The sequence below is a fragment of the Pyxicephalus adspersus genome, chromosome 1 (genome assembly GCF_032062135.1).
Source record: "Pyxicephalus adspersus chromosome 1, UCB_Pads_2.0, whole genome shotgun sequence".
Classification (NCBI taxonomy): Eukaryota; Metazoa; Chordata; class Amphibia; order Anura; family Pyxicephalidae; genus Pyxicephalus; species Pyxicephalus adspersus.
The window spans coordinates 147,959,315-147,965,314 of NC_092858.1; the positions used below are offsets into that span (position 1 = coordinate 147,959,315).

General features: G+C 37.5%; 1 protein-coding gene across 1 annotated transcript in view; it reads left to right on the forward strand.

Annotated features, from left to right (window-relative positions):
• TAOK1 (TAO kinase 1) overlaps nucleotides 1-6,000 on the forward strand; it is a 56,811-nt gene that overhangs the window by 14,838 nt on the left and 35,973 nt on the right. The window contains exon 2 of the mRNA XM_072430648.1: nucleotides 4,944-5,036. The gene's annotated coding sequence lies outside the window, so the exon portion shown is untranslated. The remainder of the gene's footprint in view (nucleotides 1-4,943; nucleotides 5,037-6,000) is intronic.

Genomic DNA, 6,000 nt, shown 5'->3' on the forward strand with positions numbered 1-6,000 from the left:
AAAGCCGGGCAAGTGGTCTTTTAGTGAGCAAACTTTGTTTTTTTTTTTTTTTTTTTTGCTTTCTATGCAAATCTATGAAAAATGAGGATTTTGGTACATTATTCATCATTCCTCACACGTAAGATCCTGAGCCTTTCTGTTGTAGTTATATGGTTATCAAGTTCAGGTATTTAGCTTTCTGCTTAGGTGGAGACATGTAACATTATATGGATCCTTCTGGAATTAATAAAACAAGGCAGATTTCACTATACACTTTAGTAAACCTGAACTGCATTTTCCTCCTACAAACTTTTTTTCTAGTAATGCTGGTGACCCAACTCCACCCGGTTTCCCATGAGTCATGAGAGCAGAGCACTGATAACACCAGTATTTTGATAAAAGCCCTCATGTTTAGACTGTTATGTATATTGAGGGTTATGTTTATGGTTGTTGATTTGTTTATATGTTGTAAACTTTCCTTTAACTCTGCAATCCTGTGGATCATCCATTTCCACAATATTGGTGATATGTATAGGTATAGATTTTGGATTCTGATAATTCCCGACAGTGATGAATTTTGTCAGTAAAGTTTTTGTGTCAATCATTTTTATTGGGTTTTTCGAACATAAACATCAACAATTACAAAAAACAAATAGTCACAATACACATACATATGAATAATGAGAACAATCCAAAGGAGTACATCGGAAAACTTATGTTAGACTGCATTACTCGTGCAAGTTAGTATCTGTGAGGGAACCTGCCCTCAGTAGTCAGTAAAGTTTTTATTGTGTTTGCAATGGCTGTAGGTTAGGCTGGAGTTCATCTTTATAATTGTTTGAGTGCTGGGGTTACCAGACCTTCCTGATCCTTAGTAACCCTAGCATTAATATAACGCACTTCATTGGAATCTACTAGCATCCCATTGTAAATAATACTCTTCTCTCTAATTCAATGCATGTTAACATGAGTGCAATACTGCACTGCAGCAGAATGTGCAGATGTGATGCAGCTTTTGAGGTTATATAGGGCATATATATCCCCTAAGAACTTCAAAAATTGGGCTTTTCATGTTGCCACTTTCTCCACATTTTTGTGTGTTTTTTTCTAATTGTTTAAAAATAGTTTTGTTGGCTGAAGTTTTTTGCATGTATTGATGTGTAATTTAAATAGTGTACATTTTCTTTTTTTGCTTTGTCTAATAAATTTTGAGTTTCTGCAAAGATGTTGGCTGTTCCCAGGGGGTTGTAACAGCCCCTGAAATTTTCTGCAGGTGATCATTCTAACACATAAAAGATAAAGGACGTGGTATTTGTTTATCATATAAATACTCCCTGTATATTGGGGAATTGGTATTGTTAGTTAAAGTGTATGTTGAAGAGAAACTAAGATTCCACTTCCAAGAATTTGGACCAGGTAGATCAATATTGCAGAAAGGGACAGGCGATGTAATCATTCCCACCTGCCTGATTGCTTCAGTGAAGTCTCAAAAACGTTGAGCTGCCCAACTCGGGCAATCCCGGCTTCCCCTTCACTTCAATCCTCTACGCTTGAGCAGGAGTTATGCCATCCTCATCCGTTCAATCAAGATGTCAAAAGATTGGAATGCAGAAGAGAAGAAGGAAAAAGGTGACTGAATGGGGACAGGTGAGTATAGCAGGGTTTGGTTCCACTTTGACTTTAATTTACATAGTTGGTGGAAAATTCTTTGTACCTTGCTGAATGGTATTGTCTCACTCATGGTACATGACATGACTTTATCTCTTTAGAGTTGTATTGACGTAGCGGTCGGCAGATTTAAAATGCTTTCTGGTGTCTTGGACGCACAAATCACTTGCTGGGCCCTGTTGTCCCACTCACTGGACAACACATCTCTGTCTCCACAGGGCTGTAGGATGTAGGCCACAGCAGGTGTAACCAGGACACTCAGGAATGTAGTGGATCTTAAAGATTAATTTCTTTGGTACTGTAGATTGGAGTTGTGGCCTGCCTGACCGGTTAGTTTTAAGACTTTTTTTTTCTTTTTTGGGAGTGACTTTTTTACTGGTTAATTGTCTGCTTTTATTTCCATTGTTTTTTTCTGAGTAAGGTGTTTCCTTCATTACCTGTCCAGTTGTTAAATGAATAAAGGAAATGAGGGAAAATCTCCTTAATACAGCACAAAGCTGACATACATTTGAGCCCCTTCCCCTGTTCTATTCTACAACTACAAAATACAAAAAAAAAAAAAAAAAAAAGAAAAAAAAAAAAACTAAGAAATCCTTACCAAAAAAGTTGGAGTTAGTAATTTTCATGTAGTTTTCTTTGCTATATGAAAGCTCTGCTCCTTTAAAGCTGGCTCCTGCACTAAAATAGATTTTGGAAAGCAAAAACATTTCATGCAAGGTTATTCATTAATACAGGGTGTGTCTGCTATTGCTACACAACTCTTACTCATTTTGGAATGGATTTATACTAGCAATCACAAATGCAAAAAAAATACTTTTGGATGTCTCACGCCTTCTGTATTCTTATAATTAATTTTGGAACAATTTATAATTTTCTGTGTCATTTGGGCTTTTTTTTTTTTTTTTTTTTTTTTTTTTACAACATTTACTAGCGCCATCTCATTGTCATTGACATCTCATTCCTGAGTGCATTCTTTTGTTATTGTGAACATATGTTGAGTAGTGTGTTAATCATTTTGCTTTACCTGAATGGCTAATATTTAGTGGCTCAGTTGCACTAATAAATGAGCTATTGTTTAGTCAATCACATAGTGAATAATCACAAAATGACCTATTACTTGGTGAAAAATAGTGATAATAGCTTCAGAAATAGCTGGAAGTCACAACTGATTACTATATTGATATTTGTATATCTTGCAACAGAGAGAAGCAAATCTGTTTAGCGATTGATAACTTTTTTAAAGCCAAAGGCTACGTACACACGTCAGTTTTTTTCGTCTGATAAGTGCCTCAGGGCTGTTATCGGAGGAAAATCTGAATTCTGTACAGAGCTCTTCATTCATCGTTACGACGACCGTCCTGGCAGATCCATGGATGACGAACGAAGAGCGATCATAATGAAAGTGAAGGGGCTAGAATAGAACTCGGTGAGGTGACGCTCCTTCATTCCACCTTCCCCTCTCCATTGAACAGAATGGTGCTGTGTGTACAGCTCTCGTTCATCCTTCGTTCAGTCTTTTGATGTTGGTAAGGATCATGAAAGATGACCTTTTCCAATGACAATTATTGCATGTGTCTACCCAAACCTAACTCCAGGCCAAAATACTTAAAACCGTATATCCTCCTTCCTCCACATGATATAGAAATTTTTTGTCTAGAGGATTAGAACACACAGCACAATACTTTTAAGTCATTGTGTGGTGGAATGTGGGTGGGCTTTGCAATCGCATCATGTACAATGCAAAACTATGTTAGCTGCCGGTCCTGCAATGTAGGTGATGTCAGCAAGAGGAATGACAACATGACTGGAAGAGCAGCTTCATGAAACCAAATGACACAGCTGAAACTAACTAGGAGGATGACCTAAGGACTGCAGATTAGAAACAAGCCTCGGTAGGGGAGTTTGTGGTTAACATTTTAGGAATTGCCTAGAGCAGGGGTGTCAAACTCTGGCCCGCAATGTCCTTTTTTTTTTTGGCCCCCAGAGGAATCCTTATTATAGGTTTGCAGCTGGCCTGCTGCTGCATTAAATTAGCGCCATTACTACAATTCCCGGCATCACTTCCATCTATAGACCAGCGGCCTTTCTGCCTATGCGTAGCCCTGAATTGGACTGTTTTATAGAAGCAAGGAATTGTAGCCGTGGTGCTATTTCAATGAAATGGGAGTTCCAGCCACTCATAACATTAAGCCCCGCATTGGACTATTTTCTTGACGCAGGGAATAGTAGTAGCGGTGCTATTTCAGTTTCAAGTTTGGTCCGCGACTTTGTCTAAGTTTTTAATTTTGGCCCACTGTGTATTTGAGTTTGACAGCCCTGGCCTAGAGATAACCTATAAGCTACCTATGTACATGCCAATTTGATCCAACTTTCAATTCCACTTAGACATAAAATGGTGGTTTTAATTTAATGCAAGGGGATGGATTAAAATTACTCCTATCCAGTGTGGTGAAAAAATCTACAATTTTGTTGAAGCATTGTGCCAACTATTCTGTTAGTAAATGTACTTTATTAAAGCTATCCTTTCAACTGCAGTGGCAGAAATTTTGGTGCTATTGGAGTGTATTTCTCAAACTATCCGGTACATTTCATGGATACATGACAGGTTCTACCAACTACTGGTCCATCCATCTTGTGGGTGGTCGATTGCTTTGTTTCTAGTGATTATTTATAACAAACTCAGGGTTCTCCCCAGGCCCTTTTAGCTGGGCGTACTACCCGGCACTTTTCAGCACCCACCCGGCTGTTTTTGGGTGGTAATTAAAGAGTGTGGTCACAATAAAGGGGCTGCCACCCACCTAAAATTTCTTCCCACCCAGCTTAAAAAAATTTCTGGGTTGAGCACTGAAACTGTCTGCTCCCAAGTGATTCTATTAGGATCCTAGAAACCAACAAAGAATCTAGGCGACTGTCATTCAACCAAAGCTGAAATTCTTGTTGTACTGACCCTCATGTCCACCACACAGAAAGTTTCACAAATTACTGATTCCAGTTTACTGAGGGTAACAGTTTGTTACAGATTTGTCAACATGCTTCACTGTACTTTCATTTGCTGTCATAAGAGGACCTTCACGTGTGGTAACTTGTATTGCATTTGGCAAAGGTTCTTTCCAAAATTTCACCTAAAGCATTTTAATTTGTTTTCAAGTAACAAAAGGGTGGAAGTTAAAGACTTTGAACCTAAGGAATCTTGCTGAACAGGAAGTCAAACTGCATGTGATTGAGTACCTGTTCCAGACTCTTTGATTCAAAGTATCAGTACTTAAGTTCTAATAAAGTTTTTTTTTCCTCTGCAGGTTTATGGTGGGAAGTGGCTTTTAACCTAAACCTATCTTGGATTATTCCTGATTCGGACTGATAAGGGACAGTGAAGCTGATGCCTCTCGTCGGTGAGTTTTAGTTCCTAAACTTTTGAAGTTTTTGTTTTCTAAAATTTCTAAATTAAAGAAATATTAACTGCATAGTTATGTCCAGCAGGATGCAACATGTAGATACCAGTGTCTCTTGTCTCACAGTAGTAGCCTGTGCATCTGTAGTCTCTGTTGAAGTAAACTTGTCTCCTCTCTAAAATGTCCAGTGAAGTATTTTCATATTCTGAATGAGCAGTAAAATCCCTTTAAAACTAGCTTTCATGTGTCTCTGCGTTGTGTTTTAAAGCAGTTAGCAATTTATGAAACCCATTTTTATAATCTTTGTGGTGATGTTTGAGAATATCTTTACAGTACAGTGTCAGAAAAAAACATAATTCCAGCATATATCCTCCTTGTTATCTTTTTTCCCTTGTAAAGACTATATAAGAGCCTAAATAAAATACATTAAAAATACATGTTGATATGCTGTCAGACCTGCTCAAATTTCTGTTGCCGAACAAATGTACCCAGTTTAATCTCCTTTTTTTCACAACGTAAAAGATAATCATTCTGTAGTTCCAAGATACTTACTGAAAAGGCTATTTAACTTTCCTAAATTAAATGAGAACCTGGATTTAGGACAGCCCAAAACGTCTGACACAATCAGGTTTTCTTTTTATGTTTTATTGGTTTGTGCTACGCACCCCTGATGCCCACAGTCTGTGTTTCGTTCATCTAAAAAATGTTTTGTTTTGCGCACCCCATACCCTTCACTCTTTGTATTACATTCAATGCCTTTTATAAATTACATTCTTACATACTTCTGATCAACACACTTTTTATGCTATTTTGTACATTGTATACTCTTGACCAAAGTGTTTAGGGTGGGGAAGGTGTCAACAATTGCTGGTTGCTATGTAGTCAATAACTATTTCAATAAAGTTATTTCGGGTATAAGTCAACTAAATATTTATTTTTTTTTTTTTTACACTTTTGGATGGGG